The sequence below is a fragment of the Acinonyx jubatus genome, chromosome C1 (genome assembly GCF_027475565.1).
Source record: "Acinonyx jubatus isolate Ajub_Pintada_27869175 chromosome C1, VMU_Ajub_asm_v1.0, whole genome shotgun sequence".
Taxonomy (NCBI): domain Eukaryota; kingdom Metazoa; phylum Chordata; class Mammalia; order Carnivora; family Felidae; genus Acinonyx; species Acinonyx jubatus.
The window spans coordinates 133,756,281-133,773,419 of NC_069381.1; the positions used below are offsets into that span (position 1 = coordinate 133,756,281).

At 37.4% G+C, this 17,139-nt stretch overlaps 1 long non-coding RNA gene across 1 annotated transcript in view; it reads left to right on the forward strand.

Moving 5' to 3' along the window:
* LOC128314024 (uncharacterized) overlaps positions 1–16,732 on the forward strand; it is an 87,930-nt gene extending 71,198 nt beyond the window's left edge. The window contains exons 6-7 of the long non-coding RNA XR_008295330.1: positions 13,678–13,746; positions 14,295–16,732. This is a non-coding gene — a long non-coding RNA (uncharacterized LOC128314024). The remainder of the gene's footprint in view (positions 1–13,677; positions 13,747–14,294) is intronic.
* Positions 16,733–17,139: the final 407 nt, after the last annotated feature.

Sequence of the window (17,139 nt, forward strand, 5' to 3'; positions counted from 1 at the left end):
GGATAGAGACGAGGGGAGAATGTGGTGACAAGTTCATATCAATTTGCCTGCTGTGTGGAGAATGAATTGGAGAAGGGCAAGTATATGAGATAGTTTTCTATTGCAATTGTCTACATATGGTATGATGGTGGTTTGGATTAGGACGGTAGAACTGATGATAGGATGGGGTTGAAAAATACCTCATGAGTAAAGTTGTAAGACATTATGATGAGGTGGATATGGGAGAGGAAGTGAGGTTGGGATCAAGAGTGGTGCTTTGTATTACTTAGCTGGGAGAGAACATTGGAAGTGGGCCAGCTTGGGGGTGGAGAAAATGGGGTTAAAAATAGTAAACTGGCTTGAGACATTTGAGACATATCAAAGAATTTTCATCTTTATAGTCTAGACTCAACTCACAGTTATGGCTCAGTAAAAGGTAAATCATTTAATTAGTAAAGGTATGATCTACATTCATAGTATATGGCATAATGATTAGAAAAAACAAAATTTTACTTTTCTCAGCATGCCATCACTCCTATTTTTTATATCATGGATCTTTTCTCAATTATGATTTATATAGTTGCTTTTATGACTCTCTCAACAAAGTAAAAGGAATTTAAATGATCTTTGTTTCTTCTCTTTTTAATAATATTGTGTTTACTGTCTTTTGACTAATGGTCTATATATGGAGCTTCTTACAGCTGCCAATAATCTAATAGATCATGACAGGCACGTAATTTTGCGTGGGCACAAGAAGCTCCAAGTATGGTTTTTCTACTCATACTTTTTTAGGATGTCCTTGTCTCTGTCAGGGAATGTGTGTTTTTGCTTCATGAACTTTAGAAGAGCCTTCTCTGTTTTATCTCCAAGCCCAGTAACTAACCTACGATCAGGAAATAGGGGAGGCACCCCCCATACACACACACACACACACACACACACACACACACACACACATGCTCATGAATTCTCTTTTAAACAAAAAATGAATGAGGAACTATACCAAATGTATCTGACCGAGTTTGGAAAAGAATGTTAATTCTTTGGTCCTGTCTATGCTGGCAAAATGGTTGAAATTTTGCGGTAATTATTTGAATATCACATTAAGAAAACCTGATTTGAAGATCTAGGTTCTCATTTCCTACTGAATTATGGACAAGTTCTTTGGCATAGTGTTTAAAGCTTTCCACGGCACGCCACTGAGCCACTTTTCTATCTTTATCCTCCCCTAATCCTTTCTCTCTAAGCCTGTGCTCCAGACAAACTAGACTGCTTGTCATTCCCCACTTTCCCTAATACTGTTCTCTAGACCTGAAATCTTTTGCTTTCTTACCAGATCACTTCCCTTCTTGCTTTTCATTTCCTGCCCGTGTCCTATTCAAAACTCTGAAAGTTTTGATGACTTTTCTTTCAAGGCCTGTGTCAAATGCTAGCTGTACCGTAGCACTGCTTGGTTATTTTTCTTAAAGCATTTTTAATAATTTGCATGCTCAGCTTATCCTTTAACCTTGTAAAGCTCCTACTCACCCTTGTCTTTCTTATAGTGGCTCTCGGAGTGACTTGTGCATATTGTACAACCAAGAAATATTTTTTGAATGAAGTCGAATCATCTCCACTGACAGCCTCTACTTATGTTAGACATTGGGAAATTATTCACATCACGAAACCGTCTTGTTTGCATAGACAAAGGTACTGTACCAGGCTCTCCCCATTATATTGCCTCATTAGGCCTCATTCACCAAACACGGGTTGAACACCTACTAATTGCAGTGTGCTGTGTTACTCTGTCCTGGAAACAGGACCAAATATAATTACATAATCAAGTGTCAGAAAAAATATATAATTACGTGCATCTCACATATTCAAAAATAAATTTCTAAAATAAAATAATTAGACTAACTTGATATCAATTAAATCTTGTCCAAATAAAGACGGAACATTCAGCTTTGTTCAATCTCATGTAAATGCTGATAAAAGAGAGTTAATCCTTCCACTTGAGAAAAACAATTAACACATATCTAACCCAGGCACTCATTTATTCAAGAACTTTCTCAACCAAATTCATCAGTGAAGACAAATTTTTCTTCTCAGTGCCTTCCATGGTTGTTTTTCAAAGGGTCTTCCAAAGATTTTGTTTTAGAGTCTGATTTTAGGTATGTGACTCAGGAGTGGTTATAAACAGGACAGAAGGAGAGTTGAAGTCCGGCAGCAGCAACAATTGTGGAAAATCTGTGAAGTAATGTTGTCCTTGCAACATTTTCCGGCCTACTTTTCAAGACCCATGGGCTTTAGATAAGCATTAGGTATGTGTCCAAAATAAACCACTGGGGTTTTTAAGCCACTGTCCATCCTTGGTGTAACTTTCTCACAAATCATCAACTGAATAAAATACACTCTTTTTCCATGATTAAAAAAGTTGGGGGGACGGCGGGGGGGGGGACTACCTGGGTATGTGTGATCCGACAATTCACTGTTTTAATTTAAAATTTCTGCCCAACATTGCATTCATAAAGTGACCACACGTTGATTTGTAAGCCAAAAAGCATAAGAAGTGCATTGTGGGTAAGCAGTTTATTTTTGTTATTCTTTTGAAATATTCAGCTGGTATTAAAAACAGATCTTTTGAGCTGGAACAACAGTGGTACAGGTAGACTTCCTACTTTTGGAAAAGATCTGGTCTTTAGCTTATGGGAATCAAGCCGAAGCAGATGTGAAAAGTTCAACTAAAGGAAGAACAGATTAAACGCACTTTTGTGGTTGAAAAACCAAAACAGATGTTATTATTAAACCACAAAAACCTGGGTACATTTAAGTAACACTAGGTGTCTGAATTTTAAATTTGGATTTGAAGTAATGAAGACATTTAAAGTTACATAGGCTGTTGTGTGCCACTAAACTCTTAATCTCAAATCGAGCAGTTTGCATATGAAAAAAAAATTCAGGAACATTCCGTCTCTGTCATTTTGCTCATCATCTGAAAATGAGAAAGCATCTGATGATAAAAAACAAATCCTTTTGATGATATTTAAATTATTTTCCCAAAGCATTTTGAAAATATTTATTTGCATAAGGTTATTGTATCTTTACAGAACAACTTAGAAATGTCAAGACTACTGTTACAATGTAAATCTTAGAGGGAGGGATCAAGTCACAGAGCAGAATTAAGGTGACGCCAATACATGAATTCACAGACCATTGGTCAACTTATTGGACCATTCCCTACCCATGACAGCTCTACCATGGGATATCAAATGTGGGAAAACAAATACAAATCAGAATTGTCCCACAATGGCATGACTACTCTTTGAGATTTGATTTTGGCTTTCCCTGTAACTTTTTTTCTAATATGCCACCCCTTCCACTTCAACCTAAAGAGGTTAAAAACCTGAGTTAAAAGGACACAGACACCAGGTGTTATCCAGTGGAAAATCTTGTGCTAGAGAACAGCCAGCAGAGAGAGAGGGCAATAAAGGGAAGGTGGCTGTCATTTTTTTCATAGCCTTTGATCATTAATCTAGATATGTTTCACACATTAGGCCAAAAGGGATGTATTTAGCTAAAATGGACATTAAGGATGTCATCGTACACTTCTATTTGGGAAAAATGAGTGTCACATGATGTGTGATGATTTAGGAGAGGGCTGGGAGGGTGCCAAACTTCCATGTCACATGATCTTTGGATTTTGGAAGTTAAAGAGTCCTTATTAATTATCTATTCCTACTGGAAGGATTCTCTTTTCCACTTTAGTTCTCAGCTTGGGAGAAGAAATGGGGCGACTTCTAAACTGTTTGGGGCATTTTTTCAAATCATGCATGCTTTTTTCTCTCTACATGAACATTTCTAAAAATCTTTAAGATTATCCCAACTCACACCTTTCATTCCCTCACATGGCCCCCACCACCTTGAGAATCACAGTTTTGAACACTTTGCGTGGGAATAACCTGTTCTTTAACACCCTAAAAAGATTCATGACGTAGCCAGGCGGTTACAATCCCTGCATAGCTAATACAAGAACTTATATCATCATATTGATTACAAATTAGATTCATAATGCCCAGATATATATTTTATTGAATAAAATATATTATCATAATTTTCCTTTTTCTTTTTAGGTTTTGAATGTGGTTAACTAGAAAATTTAAAATAACTTAAATGGCTTGCATTTGTGGCTTACGTTTTATGCCCATTGGACAGCTCTGTCCCATCTGGTAAAGAAAAGAGAGAGAGAGAGAGTAAAAGAGAGAGAAAGGAAGTGGGGAGAAAGAGCGAGAGAAACATGTGACTACTTAGAGAAAATAATATATCACATCTTGTTGCTTTCAGCTGTACTCTGCCTTAGCAGCACAGTTTTGACCATGTGCAAATTTCATTTAAAACCAGGATAGGCAGCTACCAATTCTGAGATGATAAGTAATAAGGCATGATCCCAGAACAAGCATCTCTTGGGTGGCTAGACCAATAATTACAAAGGGAAAGATGGCATTTCAGCTGGGTTACATGGGAGAGGATGCCTTTGCCTGGCCTGAGGACTGTGCCTAAGGGACAGTGAGCTGTGGATAGTGTAGACCACATTCTCCAGGAGTGCAAATTCCAGGTACAACCTAGATGTGTATAATGCAGCATACAGAGTTCTTTGGAAAAACTGTGAGAGAGAATGTGAATGGAGAAATAAGAATACGTGGGAAGGATGTAACTCTCCAACAACTGGAAATCATTTATTAGTTCATTCTTTAATTCTATAAATATCCAGTGAGCCTCTATTGGGGCCTATTGAAGCCTTTTTCTAGACAGTAAAGAGGGAACCAAAGAAGCCAAATCTATGTTTCTATGATGTTTGTATTTAAAGGGAAATAGAAAGATAATAAACATGTAGCCAAATGGTTAGGGCATCAAGATTTTCTAAGAGGAAAGATAAAATAGAGGAAGGGGATAAGGAGGGAGGGGATGTTGATTTAAAAAAGGTGTTTACGAAATCCCTTTTTGAGGAGGTGATGATTGAGCAGAGACATGGCTGAAATTAGAGAGAAGATTAAGTAGTAACCGTGGGAAGACTTTTCCAAGCCATGGTAGTGGATATACAGATGTCTGAGGCAGGGGCTGTGTGGTATGCATTTGAGGAGTAACAAGGGGCCCAGTGAGGCTAGAGAGGAGTGAGGAACAGGGAAAACTGTAGGAGATGAGGTTACAGAGGGGGTTGGGGTCAGATTGTGCTGGACTATGGAGGATAAAGTAAGGATTCAAGAGTTTATTCTAAGTGAGATGGCCAGCCATGTAGAGTTTGGAGAATAGTACTGATGCCATCTGGTTTATATTTTAAAGGATCCCTCTAACAGTAACTAGAACACAGATTCTAGTGGGGAAATGAGGCAGAAAGACTGGTGAGGAAGCTGTTCAAAAGGCTAAGTTTAAGCTGGTAATAGCTTATACTACAGGGCTAAAAGTGATGTGGTTAGGAATGGCTATATTTTAAATATATTTGGAAACTGAACCAAAGGGGTTTCCTGATGAGTTGTATTTGTGGGAGAAAGAAAGTAAAGAGTCAAGGATAACTCCAAGGGTTGGGCTTATGTAGCTATAAAAATCGAATCACCATTTATGAAGACAAGGAAATTTGTAATAGATAGTAATAAGCCAAAATTGTATGTTGTAATCTACATGGAATACACTAAAGAGAAAGCTAGAAAATGTATAGCTAACAAGCTAACAGAGGCTAAAATAAAATGATTAAAAATATGTGATTTATTAAAAAGAAAAATCAAGAAAAAAGTATAAAACCAGTGGATCAAATAGAAAACAAATAATGTGATGGCAGACATAAATCCAAATATCAGTAATTACTTTATATAGTCCATTTAGGGGCGCTTGGGTGGCGCAGTTGGTTGACTGTCTGACTCTTGATTTCAGCTCAGGTCATGATCTCATGGTTCATGAGATCAAGCCCTGCATCGGGCTCTGTGTGGGCAATGAAGAGCCTGCTTGGGATTCTCTCTACCTCTCCCTACCCCTCTGTTTGTGCTCTCTCTCTCAAAAAATAAATAAATACACTTAAAAAACATCGTCCATTGAAAAGTAAGATGACAGAATGGTTAACAATATAAATTGAAAAGAAAACTCTGCAATAGGAATAGATAGGAAAGAGTGAAAATTGGGATTCAGTTTTCCATATGGTAAGTAGAGATGGTTAGTTGACACATGATTATTGCAGTTTGGAGTTTAAAAGACCAGGGCTGAAAATGTCAATTTGAATCACTAGAATTTTTAACAGTTAAGGGTCTATCTTTCAAACTCATGTTTAAATAGTGACTTAGCTGGTCGGCTACTTGAGTACCAAGAGGGCATGTTTTAAAAGAGATTCAAATACTTTACTGATAATTGTATTAATGAACTTGTAAGATTTCTTCCTGTTTGGGATTCTATACACTATCAAAGAAGTATTTCACTGAGAGGGAATTTAGACAGGATGGTTGCTTATAGTCCTTTCCAAATCTAAAATTCCATCACTGGAAGGTGAATGCATGATCATTGCTCCACAACAAAGTGTTCCTTGTTGTGTTTTGTCTGAATCATGTGAAAGAGCTACGAAGGATACTAGCTCTTAAACTCCTTTTAAGGAGTTCCAAGTTGCCGTGAGACTCATTCATTTACCTTGATAAATGCCATTGGGCAATCACTGGTAAAATGTGTTTTGTTAAAAGTTTATTTTGTTAAAAATAGTTGGAGACTTGGAGATATGAACAGGGGGATTCAGATTTATTTTATTTTTAATTTTTTTAACGTTTATTTTTGAGACAGAGAGAGACAGAGCATGAACGGGGGAGGGTCAGAGAGAGAGGGGGACACAGAATCGGAAGCAGGCTCCAGGCTCCCAGCCATCAGCCCAGAGTCCGACGCGGGGCTCAAACTCACGGACCGTGAGATCGTGACCTCAGTTGAAGTCAGACGCTAAACCGACTGAGCCATCCAGGTGCCCCAGATTTATTTTTTATTACAACTTATCACTACTTTTCTACGTGTATAATTAAACATAAAATCTAAAACTGCTTTTCTACTGTGTGGTTGTTTTTAATTAGCTTAGGCATTATTATTATTCTAATAGAGTTCTTACCACTCTAGTTTTTGATTTGGGGCTCATATTCAACAGGTGGTCTTTTTCATATAAATTTAGGTATTTGTTATACGGAGCCTAACTAATATTTGGAACTTAAATCCACAGGTTTATAGTATGCTGTCAAATTTTATCTTCCTTGGCAATTCTAGATTATAGAGATCTGTTTGTATATTGACCCTATATTCCAAAATATTCGCTCTCTTCCAAGCTTTATGTTATTGTAAAAAAAGGAATATATACTTCCTTCTGCATCTCTTAATCTAAGCCATTCACAAAACCTTTGTTTGAGCAGACGTAAAAGAACAGAAGCCCAGGTATACCACATCAAATCTACTTCTTAGCATGATAATGATCAAAAGCCTGTATTCATATTTCATCAGAGACAAATTTAACTTAATTGCATTATATTGTCCCCATGAAAACAATAAGGACAATTTTAGAGAATTGGGAGAGGTAGAGAGAAAAAGAAAACACTGTACATAGTAGAGGCTCTTCCCCTTCATTCTGCTTAAGTGATGTGTGCCTTGTGGTTGCAGTTCTTATAGGATTCCTAATGTTCATTGAGTTTGATCGTTTTGTCAGATTGAGTGAGGTTCTAGTTTTTAAAAATTTGGGGGGATATACAATATGGTTTGTAAATATGAGCCAACCACTTCATATAATGCTCATAGAAAAAATGATTAGCTACATAGCTGTGGGAAAAACCAGCCGTGTTGTTCTTACTGAGACAGACAGACATATTGAAAACAATCTCAAAGGCAATTTTGGCCACACAGTATTATTATGCTACAAATGAAATGTGAAACCTTCAATAAGATACAACTTCCCTTAACTGTACCATGACTTAACCCAAATCTCCATCTCATCAGTGAAGAAATGATGTATAATTTCTGATGGGAACAAAGATAAATTATTCTTTTGCTTTTCCCTAAACTGGAAACATTTCCATAAAATGAAGTTAGGCTACTGAAATGTTATTTATTACCTGTGGATATTTGCTAACTTCTAGCTGTCCTTTCCTTCTTTAATGCGACTGCTCGTTATGTTTTCTAACACATTTAGCTTTTGATATTTTCTAGACTTTTTAAAAAATTGAGTAGATTCACACATATTCAAATATTCTGGTATGAATGCAGAGGGCAATACTAGATATCAGCGGGAATTTAGTTTCCTCATCCTGCAAAATGCTTAACACTGGCTTTTCAATCTCTGCTCATGCAGTTTTTCATGTCACATTTCACACTGCCTTCAAAGATTCAGCATTTTCACAAAGTTTTCTTTGTGATTATGTCCTATGCCAAAACTCTCCTCTTATAATGTATTCATCACTTCTAAAATAATCATTCACTGTTTAAAAATGTTGTCTTGTAATCACTCATCACTAGTATTTGTAAATATGCATTAAACATTTATTTAATGTTTAATTAAATAAACATTTATTCAATTTAATTTATTTAATTAATTTATTTTATTTATTTGTTTATTTATTTAATTTATTTAATTATAAATCAGGTATCATTTTAAGTATTATGAGCATAGAAGTAGCAAATGAACTCTCTTATAGCCCAACCTAGTTGTACAGATAGTACATTTCAAAATGTATCCACAATCAAATAGGGTGTGGTTTAAGAGAGAGAAGTCATAGATGCCTTAACTGCATTTGAATGGCTCCCTTCCCTAGCTTCATGTTAGAATCACCCAAGGATTTAAAACAAACAATAACAAAACCTATGCATTGATCACCCAAGGATTTAAAACAAACAAACAAATAAACAATACCAAAACCTATGCCTTGATCACTCAAGGATTTAAAACAAACAAACAAACAAACAAGCAAATAACAAAACCTATGCCTTGATCTCATGCCCCCCACTCCGATTTACCTGGCGTAGAATAGACCTGAGGCATTAGTACTTTCAAAGTTCCGCGGGTAATTCCAATATACACCCAGGGTTGAGAGCCACTGGTCCCCAATTTAACTGAATGCCTGCTGGGGAGCCTTAGTTTACAGGGTATTGACACATGTCCCTCTGGCTAAATGTCAGTATCTCATTGAGTCTTCAACTTTTCACAAGGAACAGTAATAAAGAATAAAGAATGGGTCTACTTTTAGCATTCATTTCTGTGGTCCCAGCAGTGAGTTAGATTCTCTGTGGTACAGCCACAGGAACAGAACAGCAGCCTCTGGAATTCTTTACCTATAACTCGTTTAATCAATTGAATATCAGACATCAGTGATCTTCATCCTCATAGAAAGTAAATAGTACCCATTTCGTTCCTTCACCAGCTCCTTTCTGTGTGACACCTTGGCCTTTATGCTTTATCCTCAACTTTTCTTTAATTTTAAAGATTGTTTTCTGGGCCCAGACACTTTAATATTCTTTAAGCAAAAGTGAACAAATTTCATGTCTACTATGGATAAAAAAAATAATTTTACTATTTATCCAAGTCTAGACTTACCAAAGAAGAAAATATTTATTCTCTTAAGTCAGGCTCAAAATAATATTCTTTAAGGTACACAGGCAACTGAAGAAATCAAGTTTTCCCTCCACCCACTATATATCTCGATAATTGCCTCATTTCTCCACCCTTCATCACCCTGTCCACTTGTTTTGCTGCATAAACAACCTGGTCTTACCTTTTGTGGTATCTATTTTTTCTTTAACTGGGTACCCTTCAGAGGTTAAAAAGAGAAAGAGAGAGAGAGAGAGAGAGAGAAAGAGAGAGAGGACTATCCAGTCTGCATCACTGCTTAAAACTATTAGAAGACAGTAATTCACTAGCTGGGACAATACAATTCAAAACACCAAAAAGATAACAGGTTTTGAGAAATTGGCATATGTTAGTGATTATGCAATCATTCATTTCCCACAGATTTCTTTTTATAGGAAACTTTGGAAAATCCCAAAAGAACTGACCGAGTCATTTAAACCACAACAGGTTTCTTTCAACATCAAAACCATGGGTAGGAGTGGGCGAGGAAAAATTTTCTTTCTTTCTTTTTTTTCTTTTCTTTTTTCTTCCTTCTTCTTTCTTCCTTTCCTTTCCTTTCCTTTCCTTTCCTTTCCTTTCCTTTCCTTTCCGTTCCCTTCCCTCTTTCTCTTTTAAACGTGGACAGCCTGGTCTGAGCATGCAGAGCTGTGGCTTCCACTTCTGTGGATGCCTTCTGAACAGCAGATCTGACTTCCTCCTCAAACCAAGGCATCCTGAAAGCATCCAAGCAGAGGAAGCATTTTTTCACCATGACATGGGAAAGGGCCACAGAGATCCAAATGGAAACGGACATTTCATGTGAGTGACTATTTCTACCCCAGCTTGGCTTCTTGCCTAATTCAACAGACACTTAGGTGGCTGAAGAGGGAAATTTTTGTTAAAGTGAATCCAGTTCTGAGTTGGATACGGAGCCTTTTGACTGGTGGCCGAGTTCCTTGTGTAAGCTGGCAAAACTCACAAATTTTTCTTTTTGGTTGTTGCTGTTGGTTTTGAAAATACTTCATTTCCTGGCAACAATTTTCTTTCTCTAGTAGATAAAGGGGAAGATCTTTTCCATCTACACCATATAACACTCCTATCATCTTAAAAAGTGTTTTCTCAACTAGGCAGGATCCCCCCAAAGACTTGCTCTGCCTCTCCATGGCCCCTTGACAGCTGGCTTATAACCAAGGGGTCTCAGAAAAGTCCTCCCTTCCCCTGATTGTGTATGTCAGCGGGCGTCTGTTTGCTGTCATCAGAAGGTTCATCTTACATGTATGACCACGGGAGCTGTGTGTTCATGCGTGTGTGTGTGTGTGTGTGTGTGTGTGTGTGTGTGTAAAGGGTGGGCACAGAGCCCAGTTTTAAGCTTTCAAGAATACTCAAAGATGGTGATTGAAAAAATTAGAGATGAAGATGGCACTCCTTCCCCTGTTGCTCCCCAGGAAGCAGCGTAAAGTCTCTTGTCATGGGCCACCTATCATATTGATGCAATATGCACCACTGTGTTAATCAAAAGTAGACAAACTTCTGCACTGGTGGCAGAGTGAATTGACACAAACTTTCTGAGTAGCAGTGTAGCATTACAAGTTAAAAGCTTTAAAAATCGTCTGTCTGTACTTAGGAATTGATCTTAAGGAAGTGTTCATGAGCGTACACTAAGATTTATTAGCAAGGCTTTTTCACTGCAAAATAAAAAGTGAAAACAAATGTCCAACATTTGGGAAGTGGTTCATCAGCTGTGATATGTCCATCTAATGGAAGATTTTGCAGTCGTGTTTTTAAAAAGTCTGCGAAGATAGGGGGTAGGGTTTTTGGCATAATGTAGATGGGAGGAAAAAGAAAAATAAGAAACTGACACTGTTTAATGACAGCTTTGTATAAATACATACATGCGTAACTGCACAAGTAAATGATCCATAGGGAACACACCAAAATTGTAGCAGTGATTTTCTCTGTAGCTTGGCATTCCAGATAGGGTGGATGGACACATGGATGGATAGGTAGATAATTAGGTAGATATAGGTAAAACTGTTTTTGTGAGGAGGAAAATGCTCTTTGTTAGATGCAAAAATGCTTACCTAATCTGTAAGTAATATAATTTATGAAAACATCCGTATCAAAGTTTAAAAAAGTTTTTCATTAGTGTAACCATCTCAGACATAGAAATAGCTTGAAACAAATGAGAGATTTTAGATAGGGCAGACGGGTAAGAGATCACCTAGTTTCTCTCTCTGTTTTCCTAGGGGAGAAACAAGAAACACAGAGAGGTGATATCTCTTTTATCAAGGTTATAGTAACTTTATGATAGAGCTAGAACAAGCCTTAGCCCGTAGCTTGTTCCAATAGGCAACGGATGGCATTTTATTGTTAATGTTCTTTCTTTGTTTACATGTAGGTCATTGATTTTGCTTGTGGTTGGATTATTTGGTTGGCATATTTACCTCCCAAATGGTCACCTGTTTCTCCATATTGTGGGTGGTTTGACATTCTAAATTGGAAAAGGTTGTCACAATATTAATAGTAGCCTAGCATGCTGTGTAGACAATGTCTGATAAGTGTTGGTGTGCAGCAAGAGCTTCTGTCTTTGAATCTGTTGCTATTTATGCATCTCACTTTTAACATAGATGACTTTGAACTTGAGACTAAATGCAAGGGAAATAAACTAAAAGAAATGATTTCCAATCCAGTAACACAAAGATCCTTTAGTTAGGTATTTTTTTTCCTGCACCAAATACAAAACCTTGTAAGCGTCACTAACTAGCTGTTGACCAAATTAATAAATGCACAATGTTTTTGGAAACATTTTCCTGATACCATAGAATTATATGTAGTTAGAACTGGCATTACCGTTTAAATAATTCACATAGGTCTTTCTTTAAATAGTATAGTAAAATAAGATTTCCAGACACTCAAGAGTGGCTTTTCTTTTTTGGTTTAAACTCTTCCCTTTATCACCGTGTATGTTGCAAATATTATGTTGCAAATATTAACTGTGAAAACATCACATAATACCTACCTGGTATTATAACTTTCTTTTTAAAAATTTTTTTAATGTTTATTTATTTTTGACAGAGAGAGACAGACAGAGCATGAGCAGGGGAGGGGCAGAGAGAGAGGGAGACACAGAATCCAAAGCAGGCTCCAGGCTCTGAGTTGTCAGCACAGAGCCCGGCACGGGGCTCGAACTCACGGACTGCGAGATCATGACCTGAGCTGAAGTCAGATGCTCAACTGACTGAGCCACCCAGTCGCCCCTAACTTTCTTATAATTCAGTGAGTATTTATAATTTCTTAGTAGGGATATTTAAGTTAATGAGTTCTTCCTCCATTCTTTTTATTGAAACATTAAAATCTTTTAGAAATCACTTGATGAATGTCGTTTTAATTCTTTTACCGTATTCATTGACCACTGCTTTAGCAAGAAAAGAGATTAAATGATTTGGGTTTAAAGAAACAAATTGGTGCACTGATCTTCAGGTATTTCTCTTCCTGATATGGCCACTAAAGTCTAAGTGTGGTAGCACAGGCTCGACCACAGTGCTGGTTTCATTGGTGTTCCCCTCTATTATTTGTCAGGGATTCGAAATTCGGTGTAAGAAACCCACTAACCTTCAGCACATTCAGAAACAGACTGGCTCCTCTATAATAATTCATGAGGGCCGGCCTCATGAAAAGTTAGGTGAGTCCACCGGGTAGAAGGACATCAAATGTAATACAGGAGCTTTTAGTAGCAGTTAGACTCAAGTTCAGGATTCTTGGAATTAACCATTCAGGAGTCTCTATGTCATGGCCTGTTGAAGGGCCCCGAGCAGGACTCCTGGAACTGTCTCCCAGTGGTAAGGTGTTTAGTTTGGCCGCGAGGGAAGTATTACTTAAAAGCCAGGTATCTAGCTTCCTTTGCTACATTGCAGGATCTGGTAACCCTAGGATTGGTGTGTGCTGGGTAGAGGCACCTGTCTGTGTAGATGAGGCAGGTGCCCTTTACTGGCTGTGCTGACTCTGACCTCACCTGCTTTACGCAGACATTTCCAGCTTCATCAGTATGGATATTTGAATTTTTTTTTTCTACTGCTATTAAAGGACTAAAGCATTGTCGGTGCTTCCTTCTGCCCTAGGTGTATGTTGTTACTCGACTCAACATCGAACCCCTTATTGCATCAGAAAGTATGCTGAAATTTCAGTAGGTAATTATCTTTTATGTCCTTGTAAGTATAAATTATAGGCTCTTTTTTATTCACGTTATGTCTTCTTTCTATTTTTAAGGAAATGATACAAGGCTTCCTAACCCATTTGTTCGGGCTACTGCAAACTTTGCTTTTCTCCCTTTTCTGAACTCTTATAGTATGCTTTGTGTCTAAGAATTTAGTTAAGATTGGCACTATAGTATTGCTCTGGAATTCAATCCAGTCCAAAGCTAGACATTTTTCTCCACAAAGGGTGAGGATAAAGCATTTTACTAATATCACATATAATGAGAATATTTTTACTAATATTACTGCTAATAAACTAGTGTTAATTTACTAAAATTCCTCATATTACTGAACCTAGTAGAACGCTGGGCACACAGCGGATCTGCAAGTGTACTCATTGATTGAATCAGTATTTCCACTTTTTTACTATTTAACCTAAAACATTAATTTCCTTCAGCATGAAAATTATTTATTGAACTGTAAGAGATCGCGCATAAAACATACTAAGTCAAATAATATCACTTCCTCTTTCATGTCTTTAGGAAGAAATGCCTCTACCAAATGCAGAATACAAAAATGTAAGTCGCTGCCCTGAATTTCTGTTGCCTTATACATTTCTTCTTACCACTGCTGAGCCAATGTTTTCCTCTTTTAATTTCTCTATTAACTTTAATTAGGCTCATGAGTTTGCTGGCCAGGTGGGTTTTCCCTAAATACCCACAACTCTGTTTTCCAGGCTAACAGTAGAATTAAGTTAAGCTACAGATCTGAGGCAGAATCTAACATTATAAGCTATGGAAGGTTCCAATGCCACTACAACTCATTTTATCCACTGAGGATTTCAGCAGGCAGCACTTTTAATAAGCCAGGCTCGACATTTTTCAAGGAATACTTTGGGATCCATTTTTGAAAGCAATATTGGTTACGATTCCACAGCTGGAAAATTTCCGAGAAAATAATGTTTTGTCCTCTGGAAAACATACTTGGTCCATACGGCATACAAAACATAATAACTCTAAGCAACCGGTTCTAAATGTTACTAACACATATCTCTAATATGTAATTTGCCAATGGCATTGTCATAGGCACATGATATAAGAATAGTACAATGATTTCCAATTCACTCTTTTATTTTATCTCATTTTATTTGTCTTTTAGGAAACACAAATTGCCTACATTATTTATGTATTTCTGTACATTGACATAGATTTCACTTGTAATTTTCTTACTGAAAATTTTGAAAAAAAGCAACAGAACAGAGCTGAAAATCTTCTGCGATCGTACAGGGCATTAGATCGTCTCAGGTACTGGCTGCTGGTTTAATAAAAGGATAGGATTTCCATTTACTCCAGGCAGGCTTAATGTATTGTTCTCAGAGTGAGACAGTCAGAATGAGTCAGGAGCCAAAGAATACACTTTATAGACACAAATAATCGTAAATTCAGAATGTCACCTTTAGGCAGAGGCATTTTTATTATTGTTAGTGGAGCTGCTGAGTAGGTTTGATGTTTTATTCTCTTGAGGACTCAATGTTCCTGAGTCCTGGAGCCCTGTCTTTATCAGGCTCGCAAGGAGGGAGCCCAGCCAAACTTGCTTCCTATACTTCTCTATGATTGATAGCAGATGGCATGCTTTAAAATAAACCTATCCATTAGCAGTCCTCAGTGTTTTTACTCAAGGCATTTACAACTGTCTCAAGCAGAAAACACATTCACTCTGTGAGCTAGTTTCAGTCCACAACAGCTGTACAGGTGCAAATCTCTCATTAACTCTTAAATAGTAGTGAAATAAACAATGGCTTTTTCTCTTCCTTTATTTGAGGGAGCATACTTCAAAGCTGCTGTGGAATTATTCTCCTCCGCAGCAAAGCTTCAAAGGGTGGAGTTTTATTAAAACCGCATAATATTATGCAATGATAGGCTAGCCCAAAGAATGTATAGATCATGTGGTGGATGTTATAGTTTAAGAATTTGTTTCTATGCACACAGATTTAGTGGTAACTTACCAGTCTCACAGGAGTGATTGTGATGAGGTAGGGGAAAAAAATACTCAACAAGAGTCCCTAGCAGCATCGAGGCCCCTGGTGACAGGCACCTCTGCTCAATGTATAGCCTCCTCTCCCCTTCCCCTCCCCCTCCCTGCTTGCAAAGGGAGTGTTTCACCTGAACTTTTATCAATACAGTGAGTTAACGGTTTGTTTTTAGGCAGTCAATTGAATTTCCTTGCATATCGGTAGCTAGAGAAAAGCAAAGTCATTTAAAAGTTAATTTGTTACCCATACTGAACACCAGTAAGAAGGTTGATTTGCACTCAAGTGAAGAAAAAAAGCTTTGTAGTTTAAAAGAGTATTACTATTAATATTGGCAAACACCTCACAGAACTCACCTTGTGCCAAGTATTGGTGTATAATCTTACAAATAAAAACTTATTAAATCTTATCAATAACTCTTGAGAAAACTATTGTCAATATCCCTAATTTTACATGTAAGGAAGTCACCATGCTGTGTTATCTTTGGTGTAATTAATAATCAGACCCCATGCCTGAGTGGCTCAGTCAGTTGAGCAGGTGAGCATAGAACTCTTGATGTCTTCTCAGGTGATGATCTCACACTTCATGAGTTCAAGCCCTGTGTTGGGCGTCAGTGCAGAGCCCGCTTGGGGTTCTCTCTCCCCCTCTCTCTCTGTCCCTCCCCATAGGTGTGCTCTCTCTCTCACTCACTCTTTCTCTCTCTCACAACAAACAAACAAACAAACAAACAAACAAACAAACAAACAAGCAAACCAGTAAGGCTCCAAGCAGAGCACTTCCCTGTAGAAGTTGAGAGCATGGTTTCTAAGGCCACACTGCCTGGGTTCAAATGCTTACTTCAGCACTTACCGTCCACATGACCGCAGGAATGTCATTTGATGGTCCCTGTTTTCTCACTTCTTACTTTATAGCTCCACTGTGGGCTAATACTTGTTCTTTCCTGTAATGGTTGTCGTGATGATTGAATGAATAAGTGTATGTATAATGCTTAGAACAATGCCTGAGACATTAGACATTAGACATTAGACATTAGAATAATGCCTTAGTAAATGCTATAAAAGTTTTAGCTAGTGCGTTGTCGTCATCATCATTATGAAAAACATTAGGTTGATTCTTAAGCCCTTAATATAAATTAGTCTTTTCTGTGTTTTGAACTATTTTAATGTTCAAACAGAATAATCCATTCATTTTTATTTCACATTTTATTAATCAAACACATACACAGTTGCAAATCAGAGACCCTGATCAGCATGAGGTAGAAAGGGTTTTCATATGAAATTGATAAGATTTGACCCCAAAGCAAAGTAATTTGACATTCTAGCTTTACCAGCCTTACTGTTGGTGAGTGTGTCATTCCT